This window comes from Protopterus annectens, chromosome 15.part0 (assembly GCF_019279795.1).
Source record: "Protopterus annectens isolate FY-2018-M chromosome 15.part0, PAN1.0, whole genome shotgun sequence".
NCBI lineage: Eukaryota > Metazoa > Chordata > Ceratodontiformes > Protopteridae > Protopterus > Protopterus annectens.
The window spans coordinates 838,156,020-838,174,396 of record NC_056749.1 but is presented as its reverse complement, the minus strand read 5'-3'; positions in this window follow the sequence as shown (position 1 = coordinate 838,174,396).

The window sequence follows — 18,377 nt, the reverse complement described above, 5'->3', positions numbered from 1 at the left end:
TTTGCTTGCATTCACACACACACACACACACACACACACACACACACACACTTGCCCTTTGCTTGCATTCACACACACACACACACACACACACACACACACACACTTTCCTTGCTTGCACACACACACACACACACACACACACACACACACACACACACACACACTTGGAATTTGCTTGCATTCACACACACACACACACACACACACACACACACACACACACACACACACACACACACACACACACACACACTTGCCCCTTGCTTGCATTCACACACACACACACACACACACACACACACACACACACACACACACACACACACACACACACACACACACACACTCACACACACACTTGCCCTTTGCTTTCATTCACGCACACACACACACTTGCCCCTTGCTTGCATTCTTCCACACACACACTTGCCCCTTGCTTGCATTCAGATACACACACACACGCACTTGTGGCTTTAAAACACAAGAACCAGTATGACGGTCATAGTCCATGATACCTCACTGGACTATATGAAGAGGGACATGGAGCTCTCTGAATACATATGTCCCAGGTGGGTATGAATCTAGCCTTGAGTCGCATCCTACCTTCAGCAATGATTATACTACAGGACCAGCAAAAATGACCACCTTCAACAAATGGCTTAGTTTCTGGTGTCACAACAAGGGGATTCAATCTCTGACAGCTTGGGTAGACATAACCGACAAGCCATTATGCTTTTCAAGAGATGGTTTGCACTTATCACCACTTGGCTTCTGAATACTGACAAAAACTTTGTCACCATAGTGCCTTTTTTAGGATATGCCAAGTTAAGCCCGCCAACATAATAAAAATAAGTCAGAAATACCTAAAGGTGCTGCTTCTCAATGCTCTTAGTTTAAATATAAAAAAAATATTACTTGGAAGCACTCCTTACCCTAGAAAATTCACACACATATATGCAGTCACAGAAACATAGTTCAGAACCATAGTAATCACTCTAGCTATTAAAGTCTACAGTGCCTTTCATACATTTTGATCCCCCTTACCTCTGAATAAAACATATGGAGGAGGTGTTTCAATGTTTTTAAAGCACTAATACAATACTATACTGGTCCAAAAACATGACTGAATTGAGCTGCTGCTTGCCCAACTAACCACAGGTGTGAACCCCCATCATATCCTTGCATAATAGTGGTACTAAAAATAGACAAAGGAATGTTTAGAGGAGATGCATTAAACACATTATAAAGCTAAACCAGGAGCAACATTAAACCATACAGCCGTGAAATCAAGTTAGTATCTAATCACACTGCCTATGCTGATAAAGCAATTTCACTGTCCATAACTGAAAAATCTGGCATGGTACAATTAACACCACTAAAGCTACTGATGTGTTACAGTAAGACAATCTAGCAGACCTGAGCGAACGGTGTTACTGCAAAATATCAATGCTAATAATACATATAAGTGGAAACAAATGGATGCCACTGATGAAATTATATAGTATTCTCCATTCATAATGAATGCTCCTGCTATGCTGACTCAGCAGAAAGTACAGTTGTGTACCTACCATAAATGTAGATGTTCGAGTGTATTCACTGTTGCAGTCATTACTCTTGGGTTATCCTGCTGGCAGGCTACCCGCAGTCGGCCTGAATTCCAAAGTCTTGGTCCGGCGTCAGTTGCTGTCGCCTCTTCCCTGACGTCAGTGCGCCAGGGGTATAAAAGATGCAGCCGACGCCATTTTCTTCAGTTTTTCTTGCCCCAGATGTCAGGTGCCCCCAAAAGGGTAGGCTAAAAATTATGCTAATAAACATGCATGCACTAAGGTAATCATTTCCTTCATCTACAAGCAAATACACCACACAGGTTGTATAGAATAGAGAAATACAGATAAGACCCATCAAAAGAAAGGGGGATGGAGGGAGGGTAACCTGGACTGCAACAGTGAATACACTCGAACATCTACATTTATGGTAGGTACAAAACTGTACTATGTTCATCGTGTTTCACTGTTGCAGTCATTACTCTTGGGTTGAATCCCAAAGCTGAGGATGGGTGGCTGGGGCTAAATAGGATTAGGAGAGGCTATGAGGCCCTGCAGAACTGCAGTGGCAAAGCCTGCTCTGGATTTAGAGTAGAGAGGTAAGTGGTAGTGCTTTGTAAAGGTGTGCACCGAACTCCAAGTTGCAGCCTCTAAGATGTCTTTGGTTGGTACTCCTCTGAGGAAGGCTGCTGCACAGGTTGAATGTGGCCTATTGTCCTTAGGCACTGATTTGCCATGTTGTGAATAGCAGAAACAAATGCAATGGCCTATCCATTTTGAAATAGTCTGTGTTGAGATAGTCTTTCCTTGTGATCCTGCAGCATATGCCACTAAAAGTTGCTCAGTCTTTCTGAAAGCTTTAGTTCTGTCCAAGTAGAAGTGTAGCTGTCTGTGTATGTCCAAAGAATGCAGAAGTCTCTCACTCTAACCCTTGTTCTGTGGGTTTGGATAAAAGGTAGGGAAGTGAATGGTTTGGTTAAGGGCCACACTGGACACCACCTTAGGCATAAATGTCGGGTTTGTCCTCAGAGAAACCCTGTCTGGATGGAAAATGATAAAAGGTTCCACAGCCATGAGTGCCTGTAACTTCAAGACTCATCTTGCAGAGGTTATTGCTAGGAGCAGAGCTGTTTTCCAGGATAAGAATTTTATATCAGCTGTTGAGGCTGGCTCAAAAGGAGGCAGTGTGAGTTTTTCCAAGACATAATTGAGGTCCCATGCAGGTATTGGTGCTGTCCTTGGAGGTCTTATGTTTTGGCCCCTCTGAGGTACTGCCTTATTAAAGGATTAGAAAAGATAGGTGGTTCCGTATTGTAATGGGCTGAAATGGCAGAGGCATGGATCTTAATTGATGAAAAGGATAGGCCTCTGTCCAACATCTCAGTTAAGTATTGTAAAATCTGAGGAATGTTTGCAACAAACGTGTCAATTCCTTGTGCCTGGTTCCAAGCACAGAATCTCTTCCATTTTTCTGCATAAGATTTTCTGGTACTGGGCCTCCTGGCCTCCAAAATAACATCCATCACAGCTTTGGGCACAGACATTGCCAACATCCTAGCTGACAGGTTCAGCGCAAACTCCCCCCCCTCCCCACCAAAAGGGAAAATATCTATCCCAGCAGAGTGCTGCCCCCCCGACATCTCAGATGCTCAGGTAAGAGCCGCCCTCTCCAAAGCAAAAAACACAGCATCAATGGGACCAGATGGTGTCCCAGGCTGCGTCCTACATGAACACCAAGAAGAGCTAAACCCAAACATAAAACTACTGTTCAATCTCAGCCTTACTACAGGATATGTACCCAAAGAGTGGCATGGGTCTGCAAAGCTATGGAAAGGATCATCATGGACCTCATAAATAAAGATATTGGGGACCTACATACACTGGATCCTACCCAGTTCGGCTTTGTTAAGGACAGATCCTGCCTCTTAAACCTGGTCAGTTTTTTGAAACAGTCACCAAGGCCATTGACGAGGGGAAGGTGGTCCACACAGCCTACCTGGACCTCGCAAAAGCCTTCAATACAATACCCCACTCGGGCATTATAGATAAGCTCACCTGCTTAAATATAAACCCCTATGTCACTAGATGGGTTGCAAACTAGCTCTAGGATTATACCCACATGGTTAGAATTGCTGGAGCCATGTCAGACTCCAAACCAGTTACAAGTGGCGTCCCACAAGGCTCAGTCCTGGCACCTCTCTTGTTTGGTATATATTTCTCGGAGGTACAGGCCAACACGGAAGGACTGTGGCTGACCAAGTTCGCAGATGACTGCAAACTGGGCACCATAATCGACTCTCCAGCCAACACAAGCATCCTCCAAAATGGCCTCATAGAAACAGACAACTGGTGCCAGAGCCATGGCCTCAAGCTAAATGCCAAAAAGTGTAAAGTCATCCCCTTTGGCAAAAACAAAGTGCCCACAAATTACCACATAGGTGGAAATCCATTAAGTACAGAAGAATTAATTAGGGACAACTTCGTGGCCAAAGTGGTTAGAAAAACATTTTATATAGCCCACCTAATCATGAAGGGATTCACATCTAGATCAGGGGAGGTCATCGTGCCTCTTTACTCATCCCTCATCAGGCCCATAATTGAGTACAATGCCCCTTTTGGGTTGTACCTTACCAGACACCTGCAGCAACTGGAAAGACCCCAAAAGTACCTCACCAAGAGGATCAAAGGGCTCAAACAGATGCCATATGCTGCCTGGTTAAAGAAACTCCAGCTCTACTCAGTGGCACACCGCCTGCTCAGAGGTGATCTGTGCCTGACGTATGAAGCCATGTCCAACCCGGAATTAATGGGCATGCTGCACCTCAGAAAATCCAAATCCCATCGAGCTACGTGCTTGAGAGACTTGAACCTCAGCATTGAAATAAATAGGACATGCTGGAGGGACAGATTCATAACCCAGAGGCTCCCTTCACTCTGGAATAAAATCCCAGTTCAGGTTAGGCAGAGTCCCTCATTGACTCTCTTCAAGAGGAATCTTGATGAGTGGATGGGAGATTGTAGGTTTACCCCGGGTATCACTTCTGTGTCACTGTTAGACAGAGGCACAGTATACTAACCTCAAAAAAGGGCATAGCAAAATTAATTTAAAATGGGTGGCGAAAGCCAAACACACTCTGGCTAGGCTTATAAATGCCCTAGGGCAGATAGCCTAGTATATACCTATGAACCTATGAGTGTTCTGAATGGCTACATTATCCGCCATGCTGCCAGATTTAAGGTTCTGAGTTGGCTGTGCAGGATCTGATTGTTTTGTTGGGTCAGTAAGTGAGGAATTTAAGGCAATGTCCAGGCTGGACCTTGAGACAAGTTCTTTAGGATTGGGTACCAGTGCTGGCGTGGCCAGTATCATTTTTGGCTTCTCTTGTCTGACCTTTAGGAGTACCTTGGGGAGGAGAGGCAGTGGAGGAAAGGCATATACTTTTAGGTTTTTCCAGCTGAAGGATAAGGCATCCACTTCCCATGCTTGTTTGTAATAAATCCTTGTGCAGAATCTCTGTAGTTGGCAGTTGTGATGGGGAGGCAAACAGATCTATGTCTGGGCATCCCCATTTCCTTGTTATCATGATGAAGACTTGTGGATCCAGTTTCCACTTGTGGGGATCCATGAGGTTTTTTCTTAGTTCATCTGCCAGAGTATTTATCTTTCCTGGCAGGAATTGTGCTTGCAGGTGAACTTGATAAGTCAATGCTGTGTCCCACAAAGTCATGGCTTGTCTGCAGAGGGGGTAGGAATGTGTGCCTCCCTGCTTGTTTATGTACCACATGACTGTAGTATTGTCCGTCTTTATCAGTAGTTGTCCTGGATGAAGTAGATCCTTGAAAGCTGTCAGGGCATTTTGAACAGTTAGCATCTCTTTTTGATTGATATGAAGATGCATCTGGCTTGCGGGCCATGTGCCCTGAATACATTTTTCTGCCATGTGGGCCCCCCAGGCATAATCTGATGCATCCGTTGTTAGTGTCTGCCTAGCTGTGGGTAAAGTGAATGGCTGTCCCTTGTTGTGGTGACAGGCCTGTGCCCACCATCGAAACTCCTGTTGCAGGCAGGGAATGAGAGTAATTAATGTTTCCAGGCTGTGGCAATGTTGAGTCCAAACACATTTTAGATATCATTGTAGTTTCCTCATATGCAGTCTGGCATATGGAATTAGCAGGATGCAAGATGCCATGAAGCCCAAAGCCTGCAGAATTTTTCTTGTAGATAACTGGGTCTTTGTTGCCAACATTTTGAAGTAAGAAGTCAGTTGCCTTTGTTTGTCTGGCGTGAGATAAGCCATCTGGGCAGTTGTATTTAAGCTTGCACCCAGGAATATTATCTCTTGAGAGGGTACTAGTTTTATTTATTTTTGTTTACTGTGTACCCTAGGCAAATTAGTCATCTTTTTACAAACGCCAGATGCTTTAGTAGAATGTCCTTGTTCTCTGCTTGAATAAGGCAGTCATCCAAGTAAGGATATATTTGAATTCCTCTTTGTCTGCAAAATGCAATTACTGGTGCCAGGCATTTTGTGAAGACCCTGGGTGTAGTAGATAAGCCAAAGGGCAGTGCAGAGAATTGGTAGTGCATTGAACCAGCTATGAATCTGAGGTATCTTCTGCAAGATTGTCTGATTGGGACATGCAGGTATGCCTCTTTTAGGTCCAAATTTACAAGCCAAGCCTTCTTGCCCAGCATGGGCAGAAGCGGCTGCAAAGTCAACATTTTGAATTTCGGAACTTCCAGAAATGTGTTTAGAATAGACAGGTCCAGTATTGGTCTCCAGGCTTTGTCCTTTCTGGGTACCAAGAAAAGTCTCGAGTAAAATCCTTGTCCCTGCTCTTGCTGTGGTACTCGCTGAATGGCCCTCATGTCCATGAGGGATGAAACTTGCTTTTGTGCCTCTGCACATTGATTGTATGGCAGGTCTGGCATACCTTTTGCCCTTGGCAGGGTGTGAAAGTGGAACCTGTAGCCCTGAGACACTGTATTCAAGACCCATTTGTCCTGGGTGATCATGTGCCAATTTTGTGAAAAAAAGTGCTAGTTTTCCCCCTAAGGGGGCTGCCAAAAGATAAGTGCTTGGTGCAGGCAGAGGAAAGTCATTGGGACTGTTTCCTGTATAGCTGTGATTTGTTTTCTCTGATTTTGGAGGTAGAAGCACCCCATTGTTTAGGCCTGTATGAGCCTTGGGGCTGGGATCTGCCTCTGGGGTGTCTGTATCTGCCTCTTTGTGGCCTGTCTGACACTGGAAAGGACCAATTCTTTCTGGGCCAGTTCCTGCTAAATCTGGGTGGCTGCACCTGTAAGAAGTCCTTAACTGTCTGCATAGATTTTGCTTTGTCCTCCATTTTCTTCAACACCTCCTCTGCTTTAACACCAAAGTATCATACTGTAATGGAGCATCTAATAATTTTGCTTTAACATGATCAGGCAGATTCTGTTCTTTTAACCAAGCATGCCTGCTAATGACAAAACCCGTAACAGCAGCCCTGCAAGAGGCCTCCAGAGAATCAAAACCACATTGCAAAGTATGCCTTCCCACTTGTTCAGTTGCATGCAATAAATCCTGCATTTCCTTGTTTTCTGCGCATTCAGAATTTGTTAATATTTTCTGTTTAAGCAGTGACATTAAGTACTGCTGATATTTAAGCATATGAAATTGACAATTTAAAGCCCTCTCAGCCAAGGTAGCAGAAGTGTAAACCTTTTCCCCCATCTGTCCAGTGCCCTTGAATCCCTATCAGAGGGGATAGGGTTTTTTGCAGTGGAAGCCTTGACCCCTTTGGGACCCTGAGAAATAGTTTCTGGGTCAGCAGCAGGCTATTTATAAAGAAATTTATGTGAATCTGGAACCCTGTAGTATCTGTCTGGTTTAACAGGAGCTAGAGGTAAGGAGTCTGGAGAAAGGCCGGACTCTGAAAATACATCATCTACAATGTCTAGCACAGGGGGAATAGCAAGAGGCCTGTGCTGAGGAAGTAAAAGAAAATCTCTAAGCCTTTTCTTTGATTCTGAATAATCTTGGCTCTCCCAGTGGAAGTGCTCCCTCATGGTATGCAGGGTTTCCCCAAAAGAATAATCCTCAAGAGGAGAGGCTGAAGGGATAGATTCTTCAGCAGCAGAATCCTCATAGGAAGGAAGAGAGTATTCCTGTTCAGAAGAGTCATAAACTATATCAGGCAGCACAAAATAGGGCTAGGAGTGCATTCAAACAGGGGCTGTGTGTAGAATTACATTTTTAATTCACTAGGAAGACTTATCTTACCAATGAAGCAAATAATGCAGACGAAAATGCAGGCAATCCAAACTTTTCAGTAGTCCCTCAAACAAATGCAGTTGACAGGATACACGTACCATGAAAAGGAGTTCCACACACCACATGGACTTTATTAGGTTGATTGGGCTGGGTAAGGCAGGTCTGACATCACAATGTGGGAGGAACACTGGCTCTTCTATACAGCATGCAAATCAGGCGGGGATTACATCACTTTGGGGGAGGAAACATCCCGCTAGCTAGAGCAAGAGCAGATGGCAGATGTGACATCATAATTTCAGAGCCAGCTACAGGTTTTTCAAGTTGGTTTGCAAAGTGAAACAAAAACAGTATAGAAAGCTAGGAAGCAGAACAGGAAAAACAGTTGAGTGGGTTATTTTTTAAAGCTGCAAGGGTGATTTTTTTAAGCTTTATCAAAGAACAGGGACTGGAAGAGTCAGCAGGTTGGGGAATCTGCTTTAATATCCTGTTGTTTTCCTTTAAACTGTAGAACAGTTTCAATAGTGAGAGTATTGTTTTTTTTCTTTTCCAGAATGTGTGCTTTAGTGCTTTTACACTGTTGATATTCCAGTTTCTGTCCTGCAATTTTATATTCTGTTTATCATTTACCTTCTTAAAGTTGTATTCTAGTGCCTTCTTTTACTCTGTTTTTTGTGCTTGCCCCATCCTCCACTGAGACATTAAGTTAAAATTTCAGAAAGATCTCTGATATTGACATTATGCTTTGATCCTACCCTATCTAGTCTGCTATACCCAGCATAAAGCTACCAGCACCCACAGTCTTTTGTGCAGGTCTTGTAGATTTGTGGAAAGTCCTGAACTGTAAGCAACAAACATTTTATCAAAAAGGAAAAAGGATTGTTATAGGTTTTGCTTAACTATTTAAGTTGCACCTGTGTGGTACTACTACTCTGTAATTTTCTGTTTTTTTTTACCATGTTTTAACCACAAAAGTTATATGCTTGCATTTTGTAGTTTGTTCTGGGACCTTAGTCTTGTAAGTTAATTTGAAGTTGTGGGAAGTTTGTGTTTCTACATGTTATTGCACTTCTATTTCCACAAGTACAATTACTTGTGAAAGCTATCCATTTGTATTTTAAATCCTGATGGGCCTTAGTCTTTTTGTTTCACTCACAGTTGTGGCAGAACTGTGTACTACCACCAGATTTAAGCCTTATTTAGTCAATTATTACTGATTTATTTCCTTAAAAAATATTATCGGTACATTTCTGCATACTCTGGTGTCTTAAACAATTGTAGAATTTCAATAGTGAGTGTACTGTTTTTTTTTCCTGCTCCAGGATATTTGCTTTATTACTTTTACAATGTTGATACTCCAGTTTTGCTCCTACAATTTTATATTCTGCTTATCATTTACAGATGTAAAGTTGCATTCTAGTGCCTTCTCTTCCCTCATCTGTTTGTATCTGCCCCAACCACCCTGTGACACTCAGCAAACAAACATTTATGAAACAGCTCCAATATTGGCTTTATATGATGATTGGATCACTCTCTAGGGAGCCTGCTATATCCAGCACAGAGGTACGCCAAGCCAGGGTAATTTATGTAGGACACAGTATTCTATAGAAATCCCTAAACAGTGAGTAAAAAGCTTTTCATCAAAAAAAGAGCTTTGTTTAAACCTTCTTAAATCCTTAAGTTCTATTTATAATGACATGTGTAGTGGGATGTATTTGTAATTTTCTGCTTTTTTCAGTGTTTTTGCTAAAAAAGTTACTTGTTTACATTTTTCAGTTTGGTCTGGGACCTAAGTCTTGTACCTTAATTTGCAGCTGTGGGGAGCTTGTGTTTCTGCATTATATTACACTTCTATTTCTACAAGTAGAATTACTAGTAAAAGTTACATTCACAATTGTGCTTAGCCTTAGTCCTTTAAGTTAATTCAGACTTGTATACTATTTCCAGATTTGAGGCTTATTTAATAATTTATTACTGCATTTGTTTCATAAACAGTGTTACTGGTAAGTTTCTTCATTGTCTGCTACCTTAAACTGTAGTAAAATTTCAGTAGTGACATTGTGACATTATTATTTTGTTTCTGCTCCAGGATTTGTGTTTCAGTGCTTTTAAAGTATTGACACCCCAGTTATTCTCCTGCAATTGTACATTCTGTTGATCATGTATCTGTTAAAGATTTCATTCTACTGCCTTTCGTTCTTTGTGCCTGCCCCATCCCCCAATGAGACATTAAGCTAAAGTTGTTGTAGAGCTGCAATACTGGTTTTATTTGACCAAATCCCTCTTAAGGTAGCCTGCTATAACAAGCAGAGAGCTACATCCATCCAAGGCTTAGAGAAGTGTGCAAAACTCTAAACTGCAACAAGCTTGTCAACAAAAAGGAAAGACAATTATTTCAGTTCTGTTATTGTGAACTGTGTGATGATGTCTTTGTACTTTTCTGTCCCCCCCCCCCCATATTTTAGCATTTTTAGTTTATTCTGGGACCTAAATCCTGTAGCTTCCTTTGCAGTTGTAGGAAGGGTGTGTTTTTACATTATACTGCAGTTCTATTTCAGCAAATAAAATTACTGATAAAAGCTATATGTTTGTATTTTGAACCCTGCTAAGTCTTTCTCTGGTAGCTTCTTTCACAATTGCAACAGAACTGCATACTACTGGCAGATTTGAGCCTTAATAAGTCATTTATTCCTATGTTTTATTCCATAAACAGTGTAAATGGTAAATTTCTGCATAGTTTTATGCTGTAATTGTAGTAGAATTTCAATGGTGAGAGTATTTTTTTTTCAGCTTCAGGATTTCTGCTTGCTGATATTCCAGTTTTGCTCCTACAATTTTATATTTGAAATACCATGCTTATCATTTAACTGCTTAAAGTTGCATTTGTGTGCCTTCTTTTGCTGTGTTTGTGGCAGCCCCATCCCCTACTGAGACATTAAGCTAACGGTTCTGAAAGAGCTCCACTGTTGGCTTTATTTGACTGGATCCCTCTCTAGAGAGCCTGCTATAACCAGTCAAGGATTACCACCACCCAAGTGTTTTATAAAAACTTGGATAGGTGTGGAAAGCCCTGAACTGGGCATAATAAGCTTTTCATCAAAAAGAAAGAAAATTATTTCAATTCTACTTAAATATTTAATGACCTTTGTGGTCATGCTTCCTTCTTACTTTTTATCCTTTTTTATGTTTTTGCCAAAAATGTTATCTGTTTGCATTATTTAGTTTGTTTTGAGACCAGTCTTATATCTGAATTTACAGCTGTTGGAAGATTATATTTCTACATTATATTGCATTTCTATTTCTATAAGTACTTAAACAAGCTATAGGTAGTATTTTAAATACTGCTGGACCTTAGTCTTGTAGTTTCTTTCATAGTTGTAGCAGAAATGTATACTGCTGTAGAATTTGGACATTGTTAAGTCATTTATTACTGATTTTTCCATAAAAATTGTTACTATAAAATTTCTGCATAGTTTGGTGGCTTAATCTGTAGTAGAATTTCAATAGTGAGAGCACTGCTTTTTTTTCTTCTCCAGGAGTTGTGCTTCACAGTCTTGATGTTTCAGCTTTGCTCCCAAAATGTTATATTCAGGAACTTCCAAGATGGCTGCACATTGGCCAACAGGTCGATTTCATCTCTCATAGTGTGAAAAATTAAACTGATAGATAAGGACCAGAAACTTTGCAAGTTTTAGTACATTGAGTTACTGCCTAGTAACTTCACTGCATTGATGCCAGCAAAGAAGAAACTTAAACAGGTGGAAAGAAAATCAACTAGAAAATGTGAAAAGAATACACTAATTGGGAAGAATCCTGCAGCTGTTCAGCAGAAAACAGTTCAAGCTCCAGCTTTGGTGCAAGACATGGCTTCCTGTAATCTAGAGGAAAATAAATCAAATTTGCTCAGATCTGATTAAAATGAATGAAACATTAAATGGGTATATCAACTGAAATAACAAAAGGCTGGGGAAAATGACACGCTTTTTAAACAGCTATAAAGATGAACTATAAAATTACAAAAATCAAAGGCTGAAATGAAGGAAATACTGACTGAGTATGAGACTGCCCAAGAAAACTTAGCAGAATTAGAGGACAGCACATGTGGGGAAAACCTGCAATTTTCTGCATTACCAGGGAAAACTGGAAGAAACATATATTATTAATGTTATAAAATCACAACTAAGTAACTGGACTTGAGCTTAAATGGGGGGGGGGGGGCTACAAGCCAAAAGCTGTGGTCTAAACTATAGAAAGAGAAAGTGGAGCTTTCCTGCTGAAAGACAGTGCAGATGATCTGGAGATCAAGGCCCACAGAGTTCAAGTGAATAGGTTTGCCCCAGCCACTTATTTCTAATGAGTAGGAGCTGGAGTTTTGTGGTTGTCCTTGGTCCTAGCAGGTTTCAGAAAGCTGTATTTAATGGCTGCAGTGCATGTATTCAGTATCACTTTGGGGATGCTCTTAAATGCTCTTTAATGACTGATATTCCAGAGCAGGATTTGTTAACTGAAGGGGCACATCATGTGAGTGTTCCAAACCTGTCCACAAGAAAGCAGCCAAAACCTATATTCATAATGATGCAATCATACCAGCAGAAATAGTTGATCCTGAGAAAACTGTATCAGAAAGACAAATAATTAAATATTGGAGACAGCAGAATGTTTGAGGAAAATGTTTATTCATTATATACCAGGTGATACTGAAGCAAATTTATCACAGCAATCCAGGAATGTAGAGTGTCAGGTGTGAGGTTTAAGCTGCTGTACAAACCTGTCTTCAGGATATTTTTCCTGGAGGATCAAAGTCATTTGTATATGGAACAGGCTAAGGAGGAAATACAAAAGTTTGCCCAACTAAAAGCAATCTATCAAACAGAAGTGAACTCTACTTCTCATTATTTTGATAATAAAGGTTATAGAGAAGGTTTTCCAGTGAAATATTTCCAATGCTCCAAAGGAAAATGCTTGAGAGACAAAAAAAACACAGGGGCTGACTAGAAGAATCAGGAGTACCTTGGACCTGAAATGGAGTTTGGGAATGGGAGAGAGAAATGAACAGGAAGAAGACCAGCAACATTGAAATTAGCAAATAAATGTGAGACTATAAAGCATCAATCACATTTGTTAAATATGGCTTTACAAGAAAAAGTGGAAAGATTGGACTCTTGGTGACTTTGTTAAAATTGTAGGGGGCTGAAATTCATGTGCTCTACTTTATGGCATTAATGTTTGGAAGGACACTGAATGGCAGGAGGAAAAAAGAAAATAGTAAGTTAAACAATTTTTGTACTTAGCAGTATTTGTTTAAAATATTTCATGATATAAATTTCATGTTATATAGTAAAGCATTTTCAGTTATTGTATGTGATAAAGATAGTAAACAAGTGCCTTTTTTCTTCATTTCTTGTTTTAAGAAATGTAGCCATCAGGGAAGACTGAGTTGTAAAAGAAAAGAAAGGCCGTACAAAGGCATATTTAAGTTAATATGCTGTAATTCTGAATTGTTGATTTAGGGAATGAGTGTACAAGTACACAGATTATAATATATGTAGAATTGATATGTTTTCCCTACTTTTGAATAAGTGAATGTATTAAGGCCTTTGGCTTAATCTAATAACTATTGTTTTGTGTAAGCAAGTACACTGAATGTAATGAACATTTTCCTTGGCAAATAAATGTTCAGACTAAGTTGAGAGGTTTGCAGAGCTGAATATTTGATACTTATGTTTCCATTTAGACAAGTTATCTATAGAGCAAGCAATAAAAGCTTGAACATGTTTTTAAGGATAAAGGTTAAATGTATTTAGAAAGCATATAAGCTGTTTTGTCTAGGAGGGGAATGAAGATAAGACAAGAACAGACAGCAATTACTGTAAGTAGGAGCATAGGATGTAACATGCTTCTTAGTATGGATAACCTTAATGTTAGGTTAAATTGTATGTGCAGCTTTCAATTTGGGGCAATTGTTCCCATGAGAAGGGTTAAGTTTCATTATTTGAAGATGTACACAGTTTTGCGTGTATGTTGTAAGTTAATAAGCTATAGGGATATTCTGGAGGCTGGTTTGCTTTTGTTCAAAGATTTTCACAAAAACAAAAATACTTTTTTTATTTTTTAGGTCCTGTAAGATGTGACATAGGTTCAAGTGTAGATGGCAAGAAACAACTGTATAAGAGAGCAACCTGTCAAATATCAGTGACTTCAAATAACACAAAATCTGGAAATAGACATTTTAAAAAGTTGTCATATATTGTAGATGGGAATAACAACTTCTTATCATAATGGCTACACTAAACATATTACTTCAGAATGTGATTTGCATAAATTATATTTCACAAAAAGGTATGAGTACTCAATTATATTAAGATTATTATTATATATACACAAAAAGGTATGAGTACTCAATTATATTAAGAAATGCAGAGTACAAATAGTAATGCTAGAGGAGACACATCTGGAAAGAAATGAGCAGATAAATTTGATAAAGAAAGTTTTTTTTGGCATGGGTATTCAGCAGAACATTAGGGACAAAGGAAAAGGGGAATGCTTATACTGATTGCTAGAGCAGCTTCAATAGTGAAAGAAGAGGGAACAATATAGTAATGGTATATTTATGCTACTAAGGAGCTACTGGCAAGAGATAAGGATTATGCTGGCATGTATTTATATCCTGTCAAAAACTGTTGTTATGGAGATTAAGAAATTTTGGGGAGAAATAAGCTTTCAGCAGGGAATATAACATATAGGTGGGGAATGATATTTGCTTTGCAACAGTGAGGATGTATCTGTGGGATCTAGAGGGGAATATAACAAAAGAGGGTAGGGGAAGACATTCATGAAAATATCTGGTATGGAAGACATCAATTCAGTAGTAATAACTTGGAGAGAATTTACATATTATTCTCCAAGGTACAATAACTGGGCTAGACTAGACATAAATTATATTTTACAGGAACTTATGCATTAATTGAAAGCTTTGACACACACAATAACTATTTCAGCTCATGCACAAATAAAACTAAGATAGAAATGCAGGACAATGAAGTAAAAATGAGACACAGGTGCTTCCCCACCTACCCATTAAAAAGAGGAATTTAAGGAATGGGTAGTGAATTTTTTCTGATAATTATTAGGAAGACAAAAATTTCCTCAGAAGGTATAGCTTGTGAGTGGGATAAAATGAAAGTGGAGTTTAAAAATAGGGTAGAAATAAAAGAAAAATATATATGATTAAGAAGTAACACAAATTAAAATCTTTACTAGTGCTGGTCTGAAGCTGCTGTTAAAAAAGGAATTATTAGTAAAGTATATAATGATAAGCATGATAATTATAAGAATCAATAAGAGGAGCTTAGAAAGGATTGGGAAGAAAGATTGGATAAGTAATTCACAAAGAGACAATGGGGGATATACGTATATCTTCCAAATATGCAGCAAACTCTAGAAGATTTAGGATTTTTGCCTGGAAATGTTAATATAGATATTTTTATACCCCAAGTAGACTCCAAAGAATTTTTCTTCAGTTGGATAGCAAATGTTGGAGGTGTGATGGGCAAGAAAGAGGAAGCTAGGAACATATTTTTTGGAAGTGTGATGAGCTAGCAGACTGTTGGGATTCCCTGCAGACTGCCCTGCTGGAGATGCTGGGTGAGCAGATTGGACTGACTGGGGAGATGATTTTTTTGAGTTATACTACAGAATCAGAATTGCCTAGACATAGTAAAGCCTTGCCAAGTCTAATTATGGTGGCTGCGAAAAAGCAATTACCAGAAAATGGAAATCAAAGTCTAGATCAACTTTACTAGAAGCAGTGAATATAGTAACAGAGATAAAACAACTGGAATTGGGATCTTTAGAAAAGGGAAGGAGCAAACTACTTAGGGAAAAATGGGAATTGTGGGAACAATATATGCAGTGCAGAAATGAGGTTTAAGAGGCAGGATTTGAATAAGCTATATAATGCTTAACTGATAATGACTGGGTGGATTATAAGTGATGTATTATGTTTACTATTACAGTTGTTTCAGTGATGTAAACTGTTTGCAACTAAAGTGATATTATTTTGCATGTTTTTCATTTATATAAATGTAAGATTGCCTTTGTCATATGTGTACATTTAATGAAGATGTTTGGGGAAACTAGAAGTAACAAGAATTATTTAGAGGAGCTAACAAAGGTTAAATTATTGCTTAATAAGGGGAATCTCACATAAGATGAAGGAGCTCAACTGCAGAGGGCTAAAGAGAAAATATGGGAGTATCTAGATAATGTGCATGAGTTCAGAAAGATTGCTGTTAAGAAAGAGTTTTTTTACATTAACTCCAGAGCACAAAAACTTGAGTGCAATATCGTAGGCAACAGAAAGTGGAAAGGGTTGTGCCAAACTTAGGGAGCCTATAACAAGAAAAATAACCAGAGATCCTGTGGAGGTATTAGAGATATTTCGGAAATTTTATGAAAATTTGATTAAAGCAGAGGAATGTAGAAATTGAGAAAAAGTGCAAATAGAAATATTTATGGAAAACTTAAGCATGCCAAGGTTATAGGTAAATGAGCCTCAACAACTGATGGTTAAGATAGGAGGAGATGAGATAAAATGGTGATGTGTATTCAATCTGCAGGGAAGTCTCCCAAAAACAGATGGTATTCCTCAGGAAATTTGGAAGCTGTGACAAAGAGCTGGATGGTTTTGTTTAATAGCATTTTAAAAGAGGGGCGGTTCCAATATCCAGGAAGAAAGCTGTGCTGGCTATAATACCTAAAGACAGTTAAAACTCATCAGACCTATCTTCATATAGGCCAACTTCAATTTTAAATCATGATTATAAAGTGTTTGTGTCTATAATTGTTGAAGGAGTAGCACAGGTGTTGCCAAAATTTATAGATATGGATCAATGTAATTTTGTGGAGGAGAGACAAGCATTTCACAGCATTAATAGAACACTGAAGATTCAGAGGAAAGCAGGATGTAAGAAACTATTGCTGTTGTTGGTGTGTCTTGATGCAGAGAAAGCAGCTGACAGAGTAAGGTGGGATTTTATGAGTAGGGCAATGGAAATATTTGTAGCCCCTGATAAAATAAGGTTAATTAGGAGGATATATGAGGAATGAGAGGCAAAAATTAAAGTAAGTGGATTCCTCTCTGATAAGCTGTGTGTGAACAAAGGAAACATGTAGGTTGTCCTATTTCCCTTTGCTATTTGCTTTGTATTTAGAGCCATTAACAAAGAAAATAAAGGACTCAGAAATTCAAGGATATAATTGGTATGGAAATCAAGAAAAGTTAGCATTATTTATAGACAATATTATTTTGTACCTGATAAAACCAGAAAAGGCCATGTCAGTGTTATGGAAAATTCTGAGACAGCTTCAGTTTTTGGGGTGGATATAAAATTAATGAAGACAAAACAAAGGTTATAGCTGTAAACTATGTACCCACGCATGAATTGATTCAACAATACCAATATTTATGGGGACACGATAAAATTAACTACTTAGGAGTATGAGTTAAAAAGGATTCTGTTAGGGCAGCTAAGGATGTGTGGGAAGAGACAAACAAAAGGTAATATAAAAACTCAGAAACTGGAAGCTTATATTTATGGATAAGGACAGCAAGATACAACCAGTGAAAATGGTTTTAGTCCCTTTAGTTTTCTATATAGGTCACACATATTTTTATCAGCCAGAGGAAAAGTTGTGGACAGTAATTAATTAAAAGTTGAAGGTTTTAATCTGGGAGGAGAAGAAGGCAAGAGTCAAATGAGATAAGTTGATCCTTCCAATAGAACAAGGTGGTTTAGGATTACTTGATTAGAAGGGATATTTTAGATCTACACAGTTAAGGCTCATATACATAACACAAGGAGGAAGTTATAATTCAAAGTGGAAAGGGCTGATGAAAATGGTAGGGGTGGGGGTTCAAGAAATATGAAGAGAATGTGATTTTGGATTTTGGATGTGGAATGATAACAGCCATACAGAATGTATGTGCATAATGTATCAGAGAGTAATCTAAGAACTAAGCCAATGTGAGAATGGAGGAATGAGATTCTAATAATAAGTGTGACTACAATTGGAGTTACAAAGAATAGGCAAGAGGAGCCTGGAATTTACAGGAAAAAACTGGCAAAGGAACCAAGGTATTAGGAGCAAATAACTAGACAGGGAAAGGCAATAGAATGGGAAGAGGCCAAGAATGCATTTAGACTGGAGGCCAGAGACTGCCTTCCTTATCACGGACTGATATCAGAGTATAGGTGAAGAAAGGGGATAGGGGAATCCTTGGTGAAAGACCTGTTCTGGTAGAGTTTTTAGTCAAATCTAGAATAGAAGCAGCAGTTAAATAGGAAAAATTAGTAGAGCATATAAAATATTGCATGATAACTATAGGAATCAGTCAGAGGAGGTTAGAAAAGATTGGGTAGAATGACTGGATAAGCACTTCACAAGGAAGCAATAGAATGACATATGTATGGCTTCCAAATATGCAACGTAGTCTAGAATAGTTAAGACTTTTGCTTGGAAGTACTCGCATGGGCATTTCTACACCCCATGCAGATGCCAAAGAATTTCTACTCAG